Source organism: Staurois parvus, unplaced genomic scaffold, assembly GCF_062004578.1.
Source record: "Staurois parvus isolate SC_StPar_1 unplaced genomic scaffold, SC_StPar_1.0 ptg001694l, whole genome shotgun sequence".
Classification (NCBI taxonomy): domain Eukaryota; kingdom Metazoa; phylum Chordata; class Amphibia; order Anura; family Ranidae; genus Staurois; species Staurois parvus.
In genome coordinates, this window is record NW_028319490.1 from 216,166 (window position 1) to 241,934 (window position 25,769).

General features: G+C 42.8%; 1 pseudogene; it reads left to right on the forward strand.

The window, feature by feature from the left end:
- Positions 1–25,769, forward strand: part of LOC149434719 (uncharacterized) — a 257,774-nt pseudogene that overhangs the window by 18,594 nt on the left and 213,411 nt on the right.

A 25,769-nucleotide genomic window follows, 5' to 3' on the forward strand; every position in this document is an offset into this window, starting at 1 on the left:
ATAAGGACTTTCTGAAAATCTGGAACAGGTGCTACAAGACAAGACATAGTCATTAACGTCACTTCTGTCTTCTAACTCGGACTCAGAGGACAAGATCACATGAAGGACAGAACAGCACATGGCCAGGACAGCCATGACAATAATGGTGACTTTTCTTTAAACTTCTACTTGATATTTCTAGTTTTATCTACATGGAACTGTTCATGATACGCTTTACATTGTTATTTTAAGCCATTGTGTGATAAAATAAAATCACACTTTATTTTTTATTTCAACGGCTCTTTCATTCATAATCGCCTCAAGACACTAAAGAAGTATTATATGTGTCTAAAATCCAACAATAATTCATAATGACCGGAAGGTACTAACTATAGTATTTAATTAATAAAGCAATCAGAGACATTCATGATGATAAGCATGATGTTTAAGAGTTTGTAATGTTTGTAATATTGGTTATGTGGCATTAAGTGGGTAATTTTTATGTATAAAATTGTTTTCACAATTTTAAAGTAATGATTTTTCATATTTTAAGTAATGTTTATTAAAATACCCATTTTAGATGTACCCCATATAATTAATATTTTTCCCAAATATACTATGCAATCTGTGGACATAGATAAACCCCTTTAGGGCTAATGATATTCAGATGCCCAAAGAGACTACACATGTTGCTCAATATATATCTATATTGATGGATTAATTTTCCCAAAACAACTAGTGAAGGAATGGAGTGTAATGGTTAAGTGGATGATCTATCACAGTGTTCAGCTGGATTTGACATTTTGCAGGGAAAAGTTTCATCTCCATTCACAGCTAGTATAAAACATGGCCGCCACCATGTGGGCTACAAAAAATGGCGCCCGTAATTTCTATATAAGTCAATGAGCGCCGTACTGTCAAATCAATTCCCCCTGATGAAGCCACGTGACCCAGTGGCGTAACGCGTAGGGGAGGGGATCTGATGTCACGACGCTTAAAGGCATACCATACAGCAAGTATATGGAAGTGTGTAAAACATACTAAAGACCAAACAAATTTGGACCAGAGGTGTTTATTTGTTAAACATGTGAGTGCACCATATTTATTTAATAAATCTTTTAAAAAAAAGAGGATAAGGCACTCTATTTTCTTTTTAATTACATGGAACACTTATATATGGAGGAGAAAGTCGGAAAGGAGCTAAGAGACCCCCTAGTGGGAAGAGAGATAACTCCATCCATCCATCCACATTCAGGAAAAGATCTCTTGATAACAGCGAGACCCCCTTCTGGAAAAGGAAAAAACTCCATTCATCCATCCATCTGGGATAGAGGGATTTATCTATCTGTTCAATTCTGAGCCCAATTAAAAGGACACAAGCTTGTATGACCTCACTTAACGATTTGGTCATATACATCAGGTGACAGCACAACTGGTGAAGGAGCACAATATAAATATATCAATTTGGTGGATTATACTTTATACTATTTTTTGCATTATACTATTTTTTGCAGTATATCTTTTTTGCAATATACTATGGAAGACAATACAGGATCACGGATTGTTTTGAGGATTCCTTCTGAGGACTCTCTGTATTTAAATATGCATGCAGCACTAGCGAGATTGCCAATATCATGTTAAGAAAATTTACCAGGACTCAGTTGATTGTTTTGCACCAATTGTCTTGGATGTATATTGTTATTGGAATACGACACAAAGTGGTTTCTTATCCTGGTATAACCATTGAAAGTCCAATGATGTACCAGTACGTCGCTGGTCCTTGTTGGGTATATATGCTATGTTTTTTTTTTATGCAGCCTGTGAAAAAAAGAGAAGAAATATCTGCCAGAAAAAGTGTGTGGTATGTCCACCATTAGAATATACCGCCCTGCATCCACCCACTTCTAATGGTGGGCACACATTAGGTCACACGGTGCCACATGCGCCAATTCCAAGATTGTACAAATGTCTAAATAGTGGCACGCTTGACTAAAAAATGTCCACGTATAAGTGGTACCCCATATGTAAAAAGGATGACACCAAGTCCCAATCTATCTTGCCACTGCTCCCCATGTAGTCTGGTCATCCATGCTGGGGAGTATAGACATCTGCAAATTTTTGGTTAAGGTGATTTAAGAGGGGCTGAATTTTGTGGAGCCGTTCAAATTCAGGGTCACCCCGAGGATGACAGAGTGTATTGTCGTTGAAATGCATAGAACACATTATACTCTCATATCTATGCCTGCCCATGGCAGCAGAGAACACGGACATATGAGGAATCGGATCTGTGGACCAATACAACCGCAATTCATTTTTTTTAGTAATGCCCATGTTGAGGGTTAGGCCCCAAAAAAATTTAAATTTGGAAACCATTATGGGTTTCCATGCGAACGGTCTGGCAAGGTTTGAATTTGGGTTGGCGGCGATAATTTGTTGTGCATATAAATCGCCTTGATCCACAATCAATGCATACAGATCTTCCGTGAAAAACAGCTCCAAAAAATCAAGAGGAGTAGTTAAATTTGCTGTTTCCACCTGAATTCTGGGTTGGGCAGTGAATGGAGGAAGTTCGGGCGCTGATTCTGCTAACACTACGGTTTTGTGTGAAATGTATCAAGTGACAGTGACCTACTGACACTGCACTTGCTGGGGGAGAAGGGGGGGTAAGCGTAGGGGCTAAACGCAGGTGCAGGCAGGTGCCGGGACTGATCCCGCTAATGCTGAATTTTTGGGTACACTAATATAGTATAGCGCTGATTTGATCAAAGATATTGATCCGTTCAGACACTATACTAGCAATGGAGGTTTATTGTGTATGAGCGTGTTCCTGGCAATCAAGGGGTTAAATGTGATAACTGGTGTAGCGACGAGCAATCTTACGCTATCTGGGAGGGGCATGAAAACCACAGGAGCGGGAATCACGTATATATATTTCTGCTATAGGGTGGTCAGGAAGCGATTACAGAAGCGGTTTGTGTTACGGTGCTGCGTTACTTTAACTGACAATTGCTCGGTCATGCAACGCTGCACCCAAATTAAATTTACATCTTTTTTTCCCACAAATTAAGATTTCTTTCAGTGGTATTTGATCGCCTGTGCGTTTTTTATTTTTTGCACTATAAAAAAAGAGAACTGACAATTTTGAGAAAACAACAATATTTTGTACTTTTTTCTATAAAACATGTCCAGTAAAAAAATGTAAAAATCTAATTTTGTCATAAATTTAGGCCAAAATGTATTCTGCTCCATGTCTTTGCTAAAATAAAATCCCAATATGTGTAAATTAATTGGTTTATGTGAAAGTTATAGAGTCTACAAATGGCGGTGTGATGGGAGTGTTTTACTAGGAGCGGGAGGTGTGTACTTCACTGTAAGCACACTGATCGGGATGGCTCTGCTCAGTCATCTTGATCAGTGTGCCCAAACTGACAGAGATGACATCTGCATTGTAAAGAATGCAGCTCTCCTCCCTGTCGGTGTTTTCTGGTAATCACTAGGCTCCGACGGGTAATCACCGGCCGGGACCCGGTGATGGACACCTGCGATCGGCGGTGTGGGTAGGGAGGTTGTGCGCCTCGCACACTCCCCCTACCCATAAATGCAAAATCATGTATATATACATGATTTTTTGCAGCAGTGCCACCCTGCCGCAGTATAAGTACTGTGGCTGGTCGGCAGCCAGTTAAAAAAATAACTGCAGTTGTCACCCAGCAATTACAGAACTGTAAGTGCAAATAAATCTTTAGATTTGATAGTCTGTCCAGTTTTAATTGCTATCTGTGCCCCTGCTGGAGGATTCTCCCTCTTAGTTTGTCCTGGTGTCCATTGAAACAAGGACAGAAAGTGATGGGAAGCCCAACAATTGTACAGCTGTCACTGAGATAGGAGAAATCTTCCAATGGGACATTTGTTCTGGTGACATCTCTCTAATAGAGATTCGGTCCTATTTTGCAGAAAGTTCTCCTCTCTTCCTGACATTTTTTCTGGGGCAGTAATTAACGTGGAATCTGTATTTAGGACAGAAAAAAAAACAGGGGTTCAACCTTTCCCTACCCATTCATAATATAAAGCTCTGGCCAAATATTTGGTTGCAAATGATAAAAGTCTCCAAAATGTCTAAAAAATCTGGTACTTTTACAAGTGATAAGCTGTTGTCATTTATGGTCCATGAAAAGAGATCTATTGATTGTTGATTTATTCACCAAAAAGCATTTCACCTGTAGCTGTCATTGAGATGTCAATCATCTGTCTTCATCTCATCTTTTTATTGCAGACTACATCAGAGGCATTGAGGCCGTCACACCAAGACCGACCACTATGCAGAATAGAACGACTCCGCAGTGTTATAATTGTCCAAAAAAGATCGACCACCACACCACACATCGTACCACTGTGCCACCCACCATTCATACCGCACAAGGACCTTCTCCTCCACCCTCTCCCACAGGGTACATTGTGATTGATGGATCAAGAGTCTGTCTAAGAATAAAGGCAACCTTTAAAGTAATGGTGAACACCACCGAGATCAGAAATGTAAGTTGGTCCTGAGTATAATCTAGAAGTTGTAAAGGCCCGAGAGCCGATGGCAATGAAGAACATTGAATCCAGGTGTGGTTTAGATTTTTCCATCAAATCCCATGATTACGAGATCAATGACTACATGGCATCCAGTTCTGAGGTCACAGACAGGGCTGCCAGCAAAGGGCCATAAATCTTATAAACAGTGCTCTATTATCATTGGTTGTAACAGTTGAAATTCCCCAAAATGTAACAGCTAATAGCTATAATACAGTGGCTAAGGGAAGCTGTAGCTGCTGACTTTTAAAATACAGTCACTTATCTGTCCCTTGGTCCAATGGTGTACTCACCATGGTTGCTTTCCCTGGCTATCTTCTCTACCCGGCATCTTCAGTGTGGGTACCTGGCTGTGACAGCTTGAGGCTTCACAGCCGGGTGCCCAGTTGCAAGAAGCACTGCGCTTTGTGAAAGGCCTCGTAGTCTTCAGGGACCTGTCACGTATCCCAGAGGACTACGGGGAGGAGGACAACTTCCGCTTCCGATCGCCTAGGCAATCACAGCTGAAGTGGGAGTGGGTGCCTGCTCCACCAAGGTGCCAATCCTTAATGGGGAGCGGGGGACAAAGACATAAAGCAGAACTTCCCTTGTGAGTGAAACTCCATTTTAACATCAACAATTAATTTTATTCACATGCTTATATAGTGCTGTCAATTTACACAGCACTTTACATATATATATTGTACATTCACATCAGTCTTTAACCCTCAGGGAGTGTACAATCTAAGGTCCCTACCTTACATTCATACACATACAATTTAGACAGGATCCAGTTAAGCATGTCTTTGGAGGGTGGGAGGAAACCCAAGCAGGCATAGGGAGAACATGCAAACTCCAGGCAGGTAGTGCTATGGTTTGGGATTCAAACCAATGACCCTAACACTGCCAGGCAGAAGTGCTAACCATTTAACCACTGGGCTCTGTGATGCCCTCTGCTGTCAGGTTGCAGTAACAATTTCCTTCTCTTCTCAGCTCATAGCTATAGCCATACAATAACTATTAGAGGGTTATATGATATTTGGAGAAATTCCAATAAATGGACATCACACTGTTGATGAATGTATGGATTAGTTGGCCGGTTACTCCAGTTATCTCTGGGAATTAAACAACACAGGGAAATTATATCACTCCTGGTTGGCCCTGGCTGCACTCACCAGCTGTTAGAGATGTATCCAACAATGGGGTCCATCTATTCCCCAGAAACACTCCAGCAATACAGATACAGTAAAAGCTGCATGACTGGTAATCCTGCTTTTCATTAAACTTTAGTGTATAATGTTCATTGCATCTTCCCTCAAACTCTGCTCCTCTTGATGCATTTCACCCCGTTTCAGGGCTTAGCCAAGGATCATACTATGAATTGCATACGAATCGCACATGAACTGCAGAAAATTCCTGCGATTCAGTGAGGTGTGATTATTCATTTTGAATGGGCTCAAACTGCAACACATCGCACCAAAGTTGTGTATGCACTTATTTTGGAAATGTGCGGCAAAGGGATCACATGGTCATTTTGTACCATACAATTTGATGCAGGCAGAGGTACGGTGTTTGGGACTTGCATTTGGGGTGTCGTTAACATTGTATTTATACCCATTGCAGATCAGTGCATTTTGAATGCAGCGCACAGATCGCAGGTCTCCTAGTCTAGTTAGAGCCTGGGCTTAGTCACAGAGGCAAAGGAGTTTTTTTTCTGTCTCTTTCTTGTTCCCATGAAAATGTAGAGTGCTCTAATTTTGGCTGAATAATGGCTGAAAATGTAAAAAGGTTCTACATAATGAATTGCATCTTCCACCATTGAATCTGAAGGATAATTGTGTTTTAAATAGGTTTTTATTGAATATACTGCCAAGGATCATTATTATTATGGAGGGTTTCTTATACAGGGGAGGTATGATAATGGAGGAGTTGGAGGAAGACGAGGGATCATTATGGGCTTGTTTAAGGAACAATGTTAAAGAACAATGTTATCATTAATATGCTGTATCTTCATGATTGTTAATTGTGGGAAATTGTTTAGCATATTAATGCCCCCACTTCTCTCTAAATCTTTTTCTTCTATGACAAAACCCTGACAGAGGGTGAAACATGTCACTGAGGGGTGGAGTTTGGGGGGAGGTGCAATGAACATGGTTTACAAATGTAGTTCTACTCCCATAGGAGCCATGTGAATTCTGCCCATTAATAGAAGATAATATCAGATCCAGTTGGTAAATTCAGCCACCAAATCCCTGTATATGAAAAACCAGTCAAAAAAAGGAACATGTTATTGGATATTAAAGAAATGTGTTAATGAGTCTATGTGCCTGACTGCGGGGCAAAGTAACTGAGAAGTAACTGAACAATATTCCTGTCCAAAAATGAACAAGAAAAGATTTGGATTTTCACGGTGCTGACACTTTCTCTCAGAACAAAGACAACAACTCAAAAAAAAATCATCAACTTTTGTTACAAAATTAGTTAAAATTGAATGGGGTATTCACCTACCTAAGAATAGCTCACTCCCTGCAAAAGGTAAATGTTCCACATCTTTTGAAAATTCCTACCACTGCGTATCAATTCCTTAACAAAATACAATACCCGAGAAAAGGGATTTCAACTTTCTACACATTCATAACCAGCTCACAATTTTCCCTACAGACTACCTCTCTATCCAATTGGGAGAAACTTCTCTCATAATCAATACTACCGCACACATGGGAAAAACCTTCAACATCACTCATAAAGCATCCCGATGTAGCTCCCACTGGGAATCATACATGAAAATCTTGCACCAATGGTACCTAACACCCTAAACTTTATTTATATTACCCTCAATGCTCATCCGTTTGCTGGAGACAATGCGGAGAAACAGGATCAACTCTCCATATACTCTGGATGTGTAAATCTCTCAGATCTTATTGGAACAGCGTTTTCCAATTGATCTCAACAATAACTGAAACCCCAGTAACACCAAACCCTGCTCTTGTACTCCTCCACATTGAAGTTGACAAATTCCTAGAGACTCTCGTACTATTATTATCCACACATTAGCAGCTGCTAAGACCAACCTTACTAAATTATGGAACTCTCCCACAATTCCCTCTCTCTCTTCACTTGTAACAGATATTAATTTTCAATGTGATAAGGAAAGAAGATCAGCCCTCAACAATTCCTCCCATCACAAGTTCAAATACCAATGGTCTCAATGGCTACAGAACCCAAACTGTTCCGTAAAATGCTGATAAATTAAGTATATAGTACTAAGACCCTTTACCCTTGACTGGTGCTTAACCCACCCTCCCCCCCTTCTTTCCTCCCATTCCCCGCCTTACCCTTCCAATCTTGTTCCTTACCCCCTTTATATAACATGCTCACCCATATACGGTTCACACCACATCGAGCATACCTCTCAGGTCAATGCAACTCACGTGTATAATGCCCCCAGCCAAATGGTGGGGAATTTATTTCACACAAAATGTATTGTTGTACTTGACTGTGAACCGTATTATTGTACCATGTTTTATCGGACCCCGTTTTATACTGAAATCTTTCAATAAAAATATTGAAATTTAAATTGAATGGGGTAAAACATTCCACTAAAAAATGGTAAGTCCATAAAGGACTCAAAGAATCATATTTGCCATTTGCAGCACAACCCCCCAGAGTGCACTACCCCTCCTAGTGTAACTTATTACATAATGATGTAGTAAATACTGTAAATCACACCATATATCGATCTGTAGGAGGGGGTGCCAAGTCTCGTTGTGTTTTGCACTGAGGCTTCTTCAGTGGTGTGACTGAAGGTAGCTGCTAAAGACACAGAGTAATACCATATGATATAGTATGAAACCTCGTACATTTACAGGTATAGCACACATAATAATGCATACATATTAATACACTTACAGGTTCAAATAGAGGACCCCAATAACAAAAGGGGATACTGAGATTGAGTTTGATGGTACACTCTCACAAACATGTCAGTAAAGGTCAGCGCTAAGTCAGCGCTAAGGTCAGCGCTGCACTATTATTATTATTATACCCCAATGGAGAGGACATTCAAGAACCAGCCTATAGCTTCAAAGGACATGCTCAGGTAGGAAAACAACAATCCCTAATAGTTAGAGAAAGTCTGCGTCTATCAGTGAAAAGGAATATCAAAACACCATCAAGTCACTATTGGGCACTGCATATGCATGGTTTGACATATCACACAGCCACCATGCCCAAATAAATACCTGTAGGACTGTTCAGCCGTCTAGGGGCCCAACTATCAAACAGGGTACTGTTGCCACATCAATGGTAACACCTAAATACAAAAGATATACTCGTTTATCGGCATTGTGCCGCATTTGCATTTTTTTAGCATTTTTTAACGTGTATTTGTTTACCATTAAAAATAAAATTCTGTCAAAAAAAGTCCAAAAACACCAGTTTGCAGCATTTTACCTCATTTTTCAGCGTTAGAGTGTTTTTTACAGCTAGAAAACTTCTCTAGAAATCCACTAGTCCTGGGTTTTTTTTCCTGCCAAAAACATTGATGCCAGTCTATGTGTGTATGGACACCAAGGAGAACATGCTGGGGAGTTTACTGGCTGTAGAAAAAAATGTCAAAAGCCAAAAACAGCCACTGTAAAAACATCAAGTGTGCATGAGGACTAATTATTGGCATTATAAACACGTTTTTAAGTTGAGTACTTACACATATTAAGGTACCATATTTTTTTCTCCATAAGACGCACCTAGGTTTTAGAGGAGGAAAACAAGAATAAAATATACTAAAACACTGGACTGCAGACATAGTACAGGATATGACCAGAGTCTGCGGACACAGTACAGGAGATGACCAGAGACTGCAGACACAGTACAGGAGATGACCAGAGACTGCGGACATAGTACAGGAGATGACCAGAGACTGCAGACATAGTACAGGAGATGACCAGAGACTGCGGACACAGTACAGGAGATGACCAGAGACTGCGGACATAGTACAGGAGATGACCAGAGACTGCGGACATAGTACAGGAGATGACCAGAGACTGCGGACATAGTACAGGAGATGACCAGAGACTGCGGACATAGTACAGGAGATGACCAGAGACTGCAGACACAGTACAGGAGATGACCAGAGACTGCAGACATAGTACAGGAGATGGTCAGAGACTGCAGACAGTACAGGAGATGAGCAGAGACTGCAGACATAGTACAGGAGATGACCAGAGACTGCAGACACAGTACAGGAGATGACCAAAGACTGCGGACATAGTACAGGGGATGACCAGAAACTGCAGATGTGAGATGGGGAAACAGCTCTCATTGTTTGAACACTGTTTGTGTGCAGTAAATTATTGTGTGGAGTAAATTAAATGTTCTGGAGTGACATTCTACCATTTAGCCACAAGATGCCACTGTTTTCCTAACACAGCCTCAGACTGCATAGATATTTCTATATTCATGAAGAGGTGGGGTTTTCACTCAGGGTTTTAGAGAACAGGAAGGAGAGAGACAGCAGCCATGTTTAGAGGATGGTGAATGCAGGAGCCGTGTGAACAGAGAATTTGATGGCTTCCAGGTGTGAGAGCATCCCTCAGTAACCAGAGCTGCAGCTAGGTGAAGCTGATCGTGTCCAAGACCCTGATCCTGTTCAGAGAACGGAAGATTGCTGCCAGGAATGCTGATGAGAGCAGAGGAACAAAGCAACATACACTGCGATACCGCATGCTTGTTGGAGAGACATTTGTTCTGTTCAGAGTCATAAGCGGATACAAAGCAGACCCGGGTCTGTAAGATCATGCACGAACCTCATTTCAGTGTTGGCGCCTAAGTCCAGGCCTTCGTTAGTTAGTTAGGGTCTCTGTTTGTGTCAGGCCACAAGTGTTATTGCTGATCATTGGAAGGACTCCACAACTTAAAGTGACATTTCACATTGGAGAACTGATAAAATCCTACAAACTCAAGCCAGACTGGCATTTTGCTCAGAAGGAATACTCAGGCACGTGCTACAGGACCAGTTATGGGAGAGGGAATTCTGTAGATTTGAGTAAGATTGTAAGCTGTTGTGCTGCACTGCAGGCTAGCCCATACCATACATCCATACACTGATTCCAGCTCTGTAGGGTAATAACAGGTAAGGTGTGGCAGCTTAGTTGTGGCCCCCAGTAGGTAAATTACTTCACTTTCTACCTTCATCCATCAGAAGGCGCCGTGCTGTGCAGCACAAGGGTCTCAGCCTTTGGGCTGGATGTATGTAAATATATTGTATGTTTCCAGCATTTGTGGTTGTGTTTATTTGCCACATCTAAGTAAAATTATGTTGTGGCAAAAACTGGTGTTGGGATTGCTTTCCTTGTTCGTGACTTCACTGTATCCTGGGGAGCCCACCCCGGTACATGGCTTACAACTTGGCGTAGTCGGCAGGATACAGCGACCGTTATGGATGGAAATGCGGCGGGAGATCTTCCCCCGCTGCCAATAGCACCGGTCCAGGACCCAGCTCCGGGTGCGCCAGTGCAAGACCAAGTTGCCCCAACACCGCTGATACAGCTTGCCCCCGCCCTGCCCGTACCAGTAGGGTACATTCCCGTGGGGGTGCTGTCGAGTCACCTGCCAAAATTTGACGGTAAAAATATGACGTTGCAGGACTGGACTGAGAGTGCGAAGTGCGGTTAGAATGTGTTACCTGACTTCCAAGCTGCGGGCAGAGGTTGCATTGGGGGCTCTAGAGGGTGACGTCAGATGGACAGTGATGGTAAGGCCCGAATCTGAGAGAGACACCCTAGAAAAAATATTCTCCCTGCTGGATAGAGCCCAAGGGGGCATGCTAAAGTAGTGCAGCTGCGGAGCCATTTCTTCAACCGACCACAGCAAGAGGGCGAGACCCTGATGCAGTACTCCAATGCCCTACAGGAGACGCTAAATGAAATACAGCGGCAAGATCCAGAGGCCGTGGGAGCTTTCCGGGAGGTGGACCGGCTACTACGAGACGTTCATAGTGGGGCTCTCCAACAAGTTCTTACAGGACAAATTGCAAGAGATGACCCGGACAGCGCCCAACATGACATTCTGCAGCATCTACTTAGCCGCCGTGGAGAGAGAGGAAGAGTGCATACCTGTGGCGGCCAGAATAGTGAGTAGTACCCATGCTACAAGAGGTCAGTCTGCATCTGAAGACTCAGAATCCTTAAAGGATGTGGCCCAGGCCAGGCGGGCAGAATTAAGAGCACTTCGGCTGGAAGTGTCCCAGATGAAGGCAGAATCTCCCCGACCTCCGGATATGACCCCAGCACCCCACGCCACTCCACCCAGGATAACTCAGTTGCGGGGGCACGTCAAAAGGGGATCCCTCTGTTGGGCTTGTCGACAGTACGGCCATATGGCCAGAGAGTGCCTAAAACAGATGAAGTCCAAGCCGACATTAAACTTCCGACCGCCGCAGTAGCTGGTACACCAGAAGCTAAGCCCTAAGCATGAGGAACACGACCTGTATGCCAGCAGCCCCATTATGGAAGCCAAGTTGGAAGGCCAGAAGGTACACTGCCTAGTTGATACAGGGTTGGAGTGCACCCTTATGCCTCTGGAGTTCTTCGAAAGACACTTTGGACATATGATGGAGCCGGAAGACGGGAGCGTCATTAAGCCGACAGCTGCCAATAACAGAGAAATGGACGTCCGAGGAATAGTCTGGATGCGGATCCGGCTGTATTGTATTGTATGTTTCCAGCATTTGGGGTTGTGTTTATTTGCCACATCTAAGTAAAATTCTGTTATGGCAAAAGCTGGTGTTGGGGTTGCTGTCCTTGTTCGTGACTTCACTGTATCCTGGGGAGCCCACCCTGGTACACGGCTTACACAGTCATAGTACAGGAGATGACCAGAGACTGCGGATGTACTACAGGAGATGACTAGAGACTGCGGACATAGTACATAAGATGACTAGAGACTGCAGACACAGTACAGGAGATGACCAGAGACTGCGGACATAGTACAGGAGATGACCAGAGACTGCAGAAGTAGTACAGGAGATGACCAGAGACTTCGGACATAGTACAGGAGATGACCAGAGACTGTGGAAGTAGTACAGGAGATGACCAGAGACTGCGGACATAGTACAGGAGATGACCAGAGACTGCGGAAGTAGTACAGGAGATGACCAGAGACTGAGGACATAGTACAGGAGATGACTAGAGACTGCGGAAGTAGTGCAGGAGATCACCAGAGACTGCGGACATAGTACAGGAGAGGACCAGAGACTGCGGACATAGTACAGGAGATGACCAGAGACTGCGGATGTACTATAGGAGATGATCAGAAACTGCGGGTGTACTAAAGGAAATGACCAGAGACTGCGGAAGTAGTACAGGAGATGACCAGAGACTGCGGACACAGTACAGGAGATGAGCAGAGACTGCGGACATAGTACAGGAGATGAGCAGAGACTGAGGACATAGTACAGGAGATGAGCAGAGACTGCGGACATAGTACAGGAGATGAGCAGAGACTACAGATATAGTACAGGAGATGAGCAGAGACTGCGGACATAGTACAGGAAATGACCAGAGACTGTAGATGGGGGGGACACGTGCATAAGAGGGAGATGAGCAGAGACTGCAGACATAGTACAGGAGATGAGCAGAGACTGCAGACATAGTACAGGAGATGAGCAGAGACTGCGGACACAGTACAGGAGATGAGCAGAGACTGCGGACATAGTACAGGAGATGACCAGAGACTGCGGACATAGTACAGGAGATGACCAGAGACTGCAGATATAGTACAGTAGATGAGCAGAGACTGCGGACATAGTACAGGAGATGACCAGAGACTGCAGATATAGTACAGTAGATGAGCAGAGACTGCGGACATAGTACAGGAAATGACCAGAGACTGTAGATGGGGGGGACACGTGCATTAGTACATAAGATGACTAGAGACTGCGGACACAGTACAGGAGATGACCAGAGACTGCAGACACAGTACAGGAGATGACCAGAGACTGCGGATATAGTACAGGAGATGACCAAAGACTGCGGAAGAAGTAGTACAGGAGATGACCAGAGACTGCGGACATATTGCAGGAGATGACCAAAGACTGCGAACATAGTACAGGAGATGACCAGAGGCTGCGGACATAGTACAGGAGATGACCAGAGACTGCGGATGTACTACAGGAGATGACCAGAAACTCAGACTGCAAATGTACTACAGGAGATGACCAGAGACTGCGGATGTACTACAAGAGATGACCAGAAACTGCAGATGTACTACAGGAGATGACTAGAAACTGGGGACACACTAAAGGAAATGACCAGAGACTGCAGAAGTAGTACAGGAGATGACCAGAGACTGCAGACATAGTACAGGAGATGAGCAGAGACTGCGGACATAGTACAGGAGATGACCAGAGACTGCAGATATAGTACAGGAGATGAGCAGAGACTGCGGACATAGTACAGGAAATGACCAGAGACTGTAGATGGGGGGGACACGTGACAGGTCCAGGGGCAGACTGACAACTCATGGGGCCCCCGGGCAATAGGGGATCATGGGGCCCCTGTGTCCTTGCCCAAACTCAAAAAAACCTATGAAAAAGGTACCAGGGGCATCTCATGAGGCCCCCTACTTACCCCGGGCCCTCGGGCAGTGCCCGAGTTTTAAATGGTCAGTCCACCCCTGGACAGGTCCCAGACTACTTTGGGGCCATTCATAAAGCTCAGTGCTTCTCGCACATGTGCAGTGGGTACCCGGTTTTGAAGCCTCAAGCTGTCACAGCCGGGTGCCCACACTAAAGATGCCATCACCGGGGAGAGAAGACGGCTGGTGAAACCAGCTGTGGTGAGGACACCGCTGGACCGAGGGACAGGTAAGTGGCTGTATTTTAAAAGTCAACAGATACAGTTTTTTCAGCTAGAACTCCGCTTTAAAGGGCAGCTGCTTTGGGCCCTGCCTGGTGCTGCTGCACTGCTGACTTGGACTCCTCCTGTCTTCTGCCACAGAAAATTTGAGCGGCCAGCCCGGTATTCTAACACGGGGAGAGGGGTGGGGGAGTCCTGGTCAATATTCGCTCCATAAGTTGAACAGACATTTTCCCCCATTTTTTGGGGGAAAAAAGTGTGTCTTATGGAGCGAAAAATGTGGTACTTCCAATAGTTTTTCCAGGTTTTATAAGAAACCTTCAAGTCACGTGTACTTAATTGCTACAATTATGAGCAAGTTTTTTAAAGTTGATAAGCAGTTAAAAATCAAGTTGGTCTAAACTGATTTTTGGTATTAGTTTTTAGCTTTGTTTTTTTTTTTGTATACTAGCTTTCAAAAATAAATTCATTTCTGTCATAAAAAATATAAAAAAAACCCTAAAATTTCATCATAAATTTAGGCCAAAATGTATTCTGCTACAAGTTTTTGGTAAAAAAATCCTAATAAGTGTATATTGATTGCTTTGTGTGAAAATTATATCATCTACAAACTATGGTATAGATAATGGAATTTACACAGCTTTTACTTTCTGACTGCCTATCACATTTCTTGAGATGCTAAAATACCAGGACAGTACAAACGCCCCCACATGACCTCTTTTTGGAAAGTAGTTCATGGAAGATTTATTTTTTTCTACAAGTTTTTGGAAAATGACTAAAACATTTTTTTTTACACAAAGTTGTCATTTAAATGATATATTTCTCACACAAGCCATGGGTATATGTGGAATTACACCCCAAAATACATTCTGCTACTTCTACCGAGTATGGGGGTACCACATGTGTGAGACTTTTTGGGAGCCTAGCCACATACAGGAGCCTGAAATCCAATGACCACTTTGAAAGCCTGAAGGTGCGTAACTTCCTCATTACACTTCCTGACTACCTATCACAGTTTCGGAAGCCCTGAAATGTCAGGATAGCACCAAACCCCCCAAATGATCCCTTTTTGAAAAGTAGACACCCCAAGGAATTTAAAAAAAGGCATGGTGAGCATTTTGCAGATCTAATTTTTTCTCACAAGGTTTCAAAATAAAAAAAAATAAAATACCCAAGTGAATTATGGTGGGTGCCGCAATTATTTATGTCACATAATATTTGCACAGCGATTTTGAAAACACAATTTTTAAAAAAAATAACACACTTTTTTTACTTTTAATGCACAAAAATACAATATATTGGCCAATTATTTGGTAACATATAAAAGATGATGGTATGCCGAGTAAATAGATACCAAACATGACATGCTTTAACCACTTCCCGACCGGCCGTTGTATATAAACGGCCGGACGGTGGTACTGCAGGGTCGGGTGGCAGTTTATAAATGGCCTCCCCACACCCTGCTTGTGCGCGCTCCCTGGGAGCACGCAGCAGCGCAAACTGGTGCCAGCTGTGTCCTCCAGACACAGTGAAACACCGATTGTCGGACGGGACCTCTGTACGAGGTCCCGGTCATGTGATCACTGATTGGCCAATCAGTGATCACATGCAAAGTAGTAAGCAAGATGTCACTTCTGACATCATTGCTTACTACGTGTGAAATCTGTGAATGATCACAGAGGTCACATGGTACAAGGCTATTCACAAAAGCCTTGTACCATGTGACAAGTTGTGACCAATCACAGCTCACTCAATAGTTCTCAATGGCTGCATGAATGCAGCCAGAAAAGGAGAAAGGATTGCTTTTACATCCTATATGGGTGTAAAAGCAATCAGTGTAAAAAAAAAAAAAAAAATCTTCATCACCCCCCAAAAGTAGTACAGTGTCACCATGGTGACACTGTACTGCTAGGGTGACAGTATGTAAAAAAAAAAAAATTAAAGAAATATAAAAAAATAAAAATGTAAAAAAAAATGTTTAAAAATTATAATTTTTGGTTATAAACTAATTTGGCTTATTTTTTTTTTTAATAAAAAGATAACGGAATAAATATCGGCCAAGATTTATGATGAAATATTATTTATTTGCTAAATTTTATAAGAAAAACACTTTTTTTCAAAATGTTTGGATATTTTCATTTGCATAGCAAAAAAATAAAAATCCCAGCGATGAATAAATACCACCAAAATAAAGCTTTATCTGTCTCAAAAAAATGGTAAAAAATTCACATGGGTACAGTGTTGCATGACCGCACAATTGTCATTCAAAGTGTGATAGCGCTGAAAGCTGAAAATTGCCCTGGTCAGGAAGGGGGTAAAAGTGTCCGGACTGGAAATGGTTAAAACTGCGCATGTCCCGTGCAATGGCGATAAAGTGCATACATTTTTAATACCTATAGGCAACATTTTAAAAGCCTTTACAAGCTACGATTTTAGATTTACAGAGGAGGTCCAGTACTAGAATTACTGCCCTTGATCTGACGTTCGTGGTGATACCTCACATGTATGGTGCAACCTCTGTATACATACCGGCACCAGATCAACTCTCGCGCACACAGGTGTGCACACGGGGGGGGGGGGGGGGGGGGGTAAGGGTGTTTTTTTTTAAAGTAATTTTGAATTTTTAAATGCCCCGTGCAATGGTGACAACCTGCATACATTTTTTATATCCATAGGTGACACTTTAAAAGCCTTTACAAGCTACCATTTTTCAGAGGAGGTCCAGTACTAGAATTACTGCCCTTGATCTGATGTTCGAGGCGATACCTCACATGTATGGTGCAACCAATAGTAACATAAAATGCAGCGCTAAATACTGAAAATGATGAGAAAGTGACAAGTGCATAAGGTAAGGTGCAAATAAATGCGCTACAAAAGTGTAACAAAAGTGTTGTCAGTGAGTGATGAGATAAAAAGTGAATGGATGAGAAATAATATCACATTAAGTGATAAATCAAATGGCAAATATATAAAATTGCAATAAATTAGATGACAATTGGAGATATCTGGAGACAGCTCCTCCTATGCATCTCCACCATGGAAATTGGTTGCCAAACGGGTAGTAATCCTCCTTAAATGGCTCATGATCAATCCACCAAACAAAAGTATTTTGGATAGTGTAGTCTTTTGTATTATATTATTGGCTCCTAGGGAGGAGTCTAGTCGTGCTGACGTCACGCCGCTGAGGCCGCATGGTAGTCCGGCGGCCATCTTTACTGCTGTCTTACTGCTCTGTAAGCTTACGACTACGATTTCATTGCATACCTGGAATTGTTTTACCAATAATATATATAAAATACTTTTGTTTGGTGGCTTGATCATGAGGAGCTGTCTCTGTATGCTGTGAGGGTCCGGTCTGTGAGGTCTGGAGTGCCTTTCCTGTGTGCTGTGTGTACCAGTGGAGCCCCCTGTCCCCGCCAGAACCCTGATGACCACCAGTGATTCCCGGATATTATTACATGCACATTAATATTGCGCTTCCGGTGAGTGCAAGCATACTTCAATCCCTTATCACAGAAGTCACGAGCACGGACATTTGACGCAACACTTTATAGACTGCTTATATCTCATGAGATCTCCAATTATCAACTAATTTATTGCAATTTTAGACATTTTATATATTTGCCATTTGATTTATCACTTAATGTGATACTATTTCTCATCCATTCACTTTTTATCTCGTCACTCACTGACGACACTTTTGTTACACTTTAGTAGCGCATTTTTTTTTCACCTTACCTTATGCACTTGTCACTTTCTCATCATTTTCAGTATTTAGCACTGCATTTTATGTTACTAGTTTGAGGATACAGGGGTTCATCCTCTATGCTAGCAGCTGATTTGAATCGAGTGCTCACTTGCTACATATTTTATGGTGCAACTGCTGTTTACATACCGGGACAGGGTAAATGCTTGCGCACACAAATGAGCGTGCGAAGGGGGGTGAGGGTGCTTTTTTTTCTACATTTTTTTGATTTTTTTAAATCATTTTTACACTGTCCTTTTAATTTATTTTATCACTTTTAATGCTATCACAGGGAATGCAAATATCCCCCATAACTTCAATGGGCATTGTCATCTATTCTTGTTTGTCTGCCCTTACATTATCTAATCAAACCAAGATCAGTGTGATCAGATGCTTTCCCAATTTACAAATGGCGCTGTTTATATCTGTTTTTGTCCTACGAAACTGAAGTGATGAAATGCTCGTAGCTTCCAATTTCTTAGACTATAGAGATGATTGGCCCCATTCTGGTCTCCAATTAGCTCTATTGTTAGCTGGCAGAAACACCGGCTGCATTCTCAGGTTCCCCCGATGGCACGGGACTACCCGAGAAGGCCATGGAAGGCAGCAGGGGAGGGGGGCATCTTCTCCTGCTGCTTGTAAAAGCAATCCTGCAGCTAATTAGCCACTAGGATTGCTTTTACATGAAAGCAGATCGCTGCCTGAAAAAAATTATACCAGGATGAGGCCTGCAGCTGTAGGCATCATTCTGGTATATAACCAAAGTCCAGTGATGTACCAGTACATTGCTGGTCCTTGTTGGGTATGTATGCTATGTTTTTTTGTTTTTTTTTGTTTGCAGCCTGTGTGCAACTCCAAGATTGTACAAATGTCTAAATAGTGGCACGCTTGAATAAAAATTGTCCACGTATAAGTGGTACTCTATGTGGAAAAAGGCTGACACCAAGTCCCAAACTATCTTGCCTTTACTCCACATGTAGTCTGGGCATCCGGGGGGCTCCACGTGACTATCTTTTCCCTCATAAATCTGAAACTTATAAGTATAGCCTGTTGCCCTCTCAAAGGTCTTCTACATCTTGACCCCATATCTGGTACACTTGCTGGGGAGAAATTGTTTGAATGCAAGGCGGCCAGAAAAATTAGTGAGGGACTCATCAACGCAGATTTTTTTGCTGGGGAGTATAAACATCTGCACATTTTTGGTTAAGGTGATTTACGAGGGGCTGAATTCTGTGAAGCCGGTCAAATTCAGGGTCACCCCGAGGACAACAGAGTATGTTGTCATTGAAATGCATAAAACACATTATACTCTCATATCTATGCCTGGCCATGGCAGCAGAGAACACGGGATATGATGAATCAGGTCTGTGGACCAATACAACCGCAATTCATTTTTTTTAGTAATGCCCATGTTGAGGGTTAGGCCCCAAAAAATATGCATTTGGAAACTGTAATGGCTTTCCATGCGAATGATCTGGCAAGGTTTGAATTTGGGTTGGCAGCAAAAAATTGTTGTGCATATAAACTGTTGTGATCCACAATCAATACATATAAATCTTCCGTGAAAAACAGCTCCAAAAATCAAGGGGAGGAGTTAAATTTGCTGTTTCCATCTGAATTCTGGGTTGGGCAGTGAATGGGGGAAGTAAGGGTGCTGCAGAATTTGTGGGCTGTCAATCAGGATTTGCAAGCACATCCTAGAGGGATACTAGGGGATCTATTGGCCTGTGTGCAAATTCTTGGTGGTAGCGGGATAATGCTTCTGCTCACCACCACACCAGCTTGTACTACACTTATGGGACTCACCACATCACCAAGTGATACTGCATGTGAAAAACTAGGATGTACTAGCCACTGGGGCTTACCAGTTCAACAAAAGGCAGCGCGGCACTAGTACTGGCACTCTGCTGCATATAAGAGTCATCACAATTTACCGCCACGTGCTAACAGAGATCAGGCCTGATTCTGCCAACACTGCGATTTTGTGTGCAATATATCAAGTGACAGTGACCTACTGACACTGCACTTGCTGGGGGAGAAGGGGGAGGGGTAAGAGTAGGGGCTAAACGCAGGTGCTGGCAGGTGCCAGGGCTGATCCCGCTAACGTTGCATTTTTGAGAACACTATACTAATGTGAACGCTGGTGTAGTGCTGATCTGATCGAAGATATTGATCCATTCAGACACTATACTAGCAATGGAGGTTTATTGTGTATGAGCGTCTTCCTGGCAATCAAGGGGTTAAATGTGATGCCTGGTGTACTGACCGGCAATCTGACGCTATCTGGGAGGGACGTGAAAACCACAGGAGCGCAAATCATGTATATATTATTTCTGCTATAGTGCGGTCAGGAAGCCGTTAAGCGGCTTGTGTTACGGTGCTGCGTTACTTTAACTGACAATTGCGCGGTCATGCAACACTGCATCCAAATTAAATTGACATCCTTTTTTTCCCACAAACTGAGATTTCTTTTGGTGGTATTGTTTTGCCTGTGCGTTCTTTATTTTTTGTGGTATAAAAAAAAAGACCAACAATTTTGAGAAAAAAAAACAATATTTTGTACTTCTTGCTATAAAACATGTCCAGGAAAAAATGTAAAAATCAAATTTTCTCACAAATTTCAGCCAAAATGCATTTTGCTCCATGTCTTTGCTAAAAAAATCCCAATACGTATAAATTAATTTGTTTTTACGTGAAAGTTATAGTGTTTACAAATGGCGGTATAGATACTGGATTTTTATACTAACAATGGTGGCGATCAGAGATTTATGGTGGTTAACAGTGACTTATGGCGGGACTGAGGGACTGCAGTGGGCATTCTGACACTGGGGGGGAACTGACATCCCCAGTGACACCAATACAGTGATCAGTGCTAAAAAAAAAAAAAAAAAAAAAAAAAAAAAGAAGCACTGCCACTGTACTGGCACTGGGCAGGAAGGGGTTAACATGAGGGGCAATCAAAGGGTTAACTGTGTGCTGGGAGTGTTTTACTAGGGGGTGGGGGGTGTGTTTCACTGTAAACACACAGAGCAGTGTGCCCAAACTGACAGGAAGGAGGACTGTTGGTAAACAAAGCAGCCCTCCTCCTTGTCGGTGATTGCTGGTTATCACTGGGTGCCAGCGGGTAATCACCGGCCAGGACCTGGTAATTGACACTCGCGGCCGCGAATGGCGGTGTGGCTCGTGCGTACCCCCTACCCGGAAATACAAAATGACGTGTATATATACGAGATCCTGTGCACAGGGGCCATCTTGTAGCAGCAGATCTACTATTGGGTGGTCCTTAAGCGGTTACCTTACATTTCCTTGTACAATGAATGCAGGAATGTGGCTGTACATGACACACAATACTAAATTGCTGTAATTCCCAACATTATAATTTCCACACAACTCATGAAAGTCGTTTTTAAATTAAAAAGTGTATTGAAAGCAATAAATGAGGATTTTTATCTTGGAAATACACATTTCATTAAGTGGTGGTAACAGGTCCCTTGAGTTACTTTTCAGCGTGTGGATACAGAGGAAGCTATAGGCAGGCTGGCAGCAGCTGAGCACACAGAGCAGACCTAACTAAGTGATCACAGCTCACCGAGTACAGAGATCTGACCATGCTTTTTACAGCCACTCAGACTACAGTGCGATATTACATTAACCTATCAAATACCAAGCTAAAGCTCACTATGTAAACCTAGCACCAAACTAGGAGGGAGCTACACAAATGTTATGCAGTCTGCCATAAAAGCATTTTTAGGTCATGGCCCCGGTCTGTCTCACACTGATCCATGTGCTTGTTGTGTTCCACAGATCACCATCCCATCACCTCCAGCCACAAAGGCTTATGGATATTGTAGACATGATGAAGTGCGGCTGAGACTGTCCTTTCCAGGAGGATATCTTTCCCTGACATTCAGAGAGGTATGGAGGGAACAGGCTGGGGGAGGGGTGTAATGATGGGACATGGAGGGGAAATATGTCTGAAGAACCCCAGGCTGTTCAGGGGGTACAGAGGTGACGACAGGTCGGTATCATGGGAAGCTGTTTTTAATAAGAGGGGATATGTGATCTCCAGATATCAGACAATATGAGGCGGACAGTTTGGAATTCTGTATTAGGTAGCAATGGTCTGTTTCAAATACCACTTTATGCCGTGACCCGCTCTGTATGGACAGGATCTCCGTGTGCAATGTACTAACCCAGCAGGATCCAAAGACAGCTTAAAGGATAAGATCACCTTTTGGACAAAAATAATAAATGCACATTTTTTTGCAATTAAAACATTATACATTTATTATTTTTGTCCAAAAGAGCCTGGAAAGCATTGCACCAGAGATCAGTAGATTGCTGATGTCATGCAGGTCTCCTGCAGACCTGTCAGAATATCTGCTCGATGTACGGGGTGTATGTGATGTATGTGATGTATGGGGTGTACGGGATGTATGGGATGTACGGGATGTACGGTATGTTCGGGGTGCATGTGATGTATAGAATGTATGGGTTATAGGGGATGTACCATGGTGCTCCACAGTGTGTCCCTGGAAGTCTGTAAAGCTCATCATACACTATACAACCTGATTGTACAATCTCCTTTTAGCTCTACCATCAACTATGTAGCACAAGGGCCTGCCTGATTGGACACAGAGTGATTGGACTGATAGGTGTGTCCTATTATATAGTGTTGGTAAATCAGATTGCATAGTGTATGACCATATTTATACACCTAAAATTACCTAGTCACGCTTTCAGTGCCACTAATTGTTAATGGAACTCCAAACATGGAAGCAAACACTAATTTTTCCGAGTGAAAAGACGTGTGACAAATGCAGCAACAAATGTGCAAATAGCAACATGCCAAAATTTCCCAAGAGCTACTTTGGCACATTTGTTACTCATAGAGAAGGCCATCGAAATCAATGGGCTGCCCTATGAGTGTCAAGGGAAAAACTCTGCCCAAGAACATGCACCCCACTACACGAGGTGTGGATGGGGCCTGAAAGTGATATTGGTGTGTTTGCACAGGGACAATGACCGCCGAGTGTCTCCTGACAACCAATGACATCATCAGTAGATAAGGAGGATGTCAGCTGCCTGCACAGCATCCTAGTTTGACCCTCCCCCGCCCCTCTCCATCAGTGCTGGGGTCACGTTAGCTCAGTGATGGAGAAAAACTGCGGGAGAAGAGAAACATTGAAATACTAGTCAGTACCAGTGTGCAAAAGTGTATTTATTCTGGAAGGATAAATCCCCTCTGTTGGGTGTCCTACTGTACATGTGTGGGTGTCGCTGTGTTATATAGAACTATTAGAACACTTTTTCACATTTTAGAATGGGGCGCCTCAAGACTGTTCATAATTATAAAGGGTGCCTTGACTGAAGAAAGGTTGAGAAACACTGGGGTACCAGATAACACTCTCAGAAGACTCTAATAAGGGTTGCAACACAACACTACATCAAATTCTGATTTGCAGGACATCTAAGAATTGATTGAACAGTAGCCCCAGTTCTCAGATGTTTATCCCCAAGTGAGCTGGAAGGAAACCATCAAATTGCCAGACTAACTCATGTTTGGGCTCTCAGTTACTATTGGCTGGGTTTAACTCTGAAAAAGTCCCTTTTTTGTCCATTTTGTCCATTTAACACCGAGGTGTCCAAATTTCTGTGTGCTTAATGGGGCCCTAGTTGGTGCATAGGCGGGTTTAAATCTTTCTTGATGTAGATGCAAGATTTCCTCAGGGGAGTGTAAACACAAAGGAAGGGAACTTCTCCTTTAAGTGAGGTTGAATTTGGATGATATTTCTTTAACACACAGAGTAAAATCTTAGATTAGACTGAGATTGTGGAACGAGGAGGAAGCAGTGTTAGGAGAGGTTCATTCCTCATTAAAGGGTGACAATCTAGGGCAGTGTTTTTCAACCTTTTTTGTGCAAAGGCACACTTTTTTCATGAAAAAAATCACGAGGCACACCACCATTAGAAAATGTTAAAAAAATTTACCTCTGTGCCTATATTGACTATATATAAAGTAATTCTCTTGAATAGGAATCAAACACAAAGAAATTATTTTATAATTACTTTATTATGAAATAATAAAGTATTTTATAATTGGACCCGGGGGCCGGACCAAGAGTAGATGAATGATGTGTATGTGTCATCCATAGTAAGTATAGTAATATTCCCCCATAGTAAGCATAGTAATTAATCCCCCATATAGTAATTCATCCTCCATATAGTAATTCATCCCCCATAGTAATTCATCCCTCATATAGTATTTCATCCCCCCATATAGTATTTCATCCCCCCATATAGTATTTCATCCCCCCATATAGTATTTCATCCCTCATATAGTAATTCATCCCTCATATAGTATTTCATCCCTCATATAGTATTTCATCCCTCATATAGTATTTCATCCCCCATATAGTATTTCATCCCCCCATATAGTATTTCATCCCCTCATATAGTATTTCATCCCTCATATAGTATTTCATCCCCCCATATAGTATTTCATCCCTCATACAGTAATTCATCCCTCATATAGTAATTCATCCCCCATATAGTATTTCATCCCTCATATAGTATTTCATCCCCCCATATAGTATTTCATCCCTCATATAGTAATTCATCCCCCCATATAGTATTTCATCCCCCCATATAGTATTTCATCCCCCCATATAGTATTTCATCCCTCATATAGTAATTCATCCCTGATATAGTAATTCATCCCCCATATAGTATTTCATCCCCCCATATAGTATTTCATCCCTCATAAAGTAATTCATCCCTCATATAGTATTTCATCCCCCACAGTACTATTCCCCCCCCCCCCTTCTAGTAAGCCAAGTCCCCCGTGTCAATTCACTTACCTTTTGCGTTCCTCTCGCTGTCTTCCCGCGCCGTTCGGGTCTTCAGGGCGGACTGTGAGAGGAGCCTAGCTCCCCTCCCCTCACGTTCGGCACGCTGCCCCGCCTACACACATCCTGACAGCCACATCCGCAAGCCGGATTAAAAGGTCCGCGCGGACTTTTGGGGCTGCCAACCGAGAGGAGGCAGGGGAGCGGCCGACCGAGAGGAGGGAGGGGAGCAGGCGCCCGGCACACAGAAGAGCCGCATTAGACTGGGTAAAGAGCCGCATGTGGCTCGCGAGCCGCGGCTTGCCGACCACTGAATCATTAGATTCTAATGATTGGTCTATTTGTGAGCCGAAGCCACATGTTACAGATGAAATTGGAATTTTTCCCACGGCACACCAGACAATATCTCACGGCACACTAGTGTGCCGCGGCACAGTGGTTGAAAAACGCTGATCTAGGGTGATAAGGAAGTTCCTTGATGAGTAGAACAGACTGTAACTGAGACATGAATGTATCTTGATCTGCAGAATGCATCTATTGCAGCAGAATCCTGAGATTCAATGTGCTGAGAGTGTAATAATCAGTAGGCCACAGGGCAGGATAGGCCAGACAATCTCATCCTTAGCACAATAACTTGTGAAGCAGAGGGTGCTGAACGGGAAAGAAAGACATTCAGCTTAGTAATGTCACCTGTAACTTAGATGATTTGAGTATGGAGCTCTCTCACCCGATTGGTAGCCTCGGTCATATAGCAGATAGTCTCTCTGTTGGGGGCCCCCGTGTTCCCTC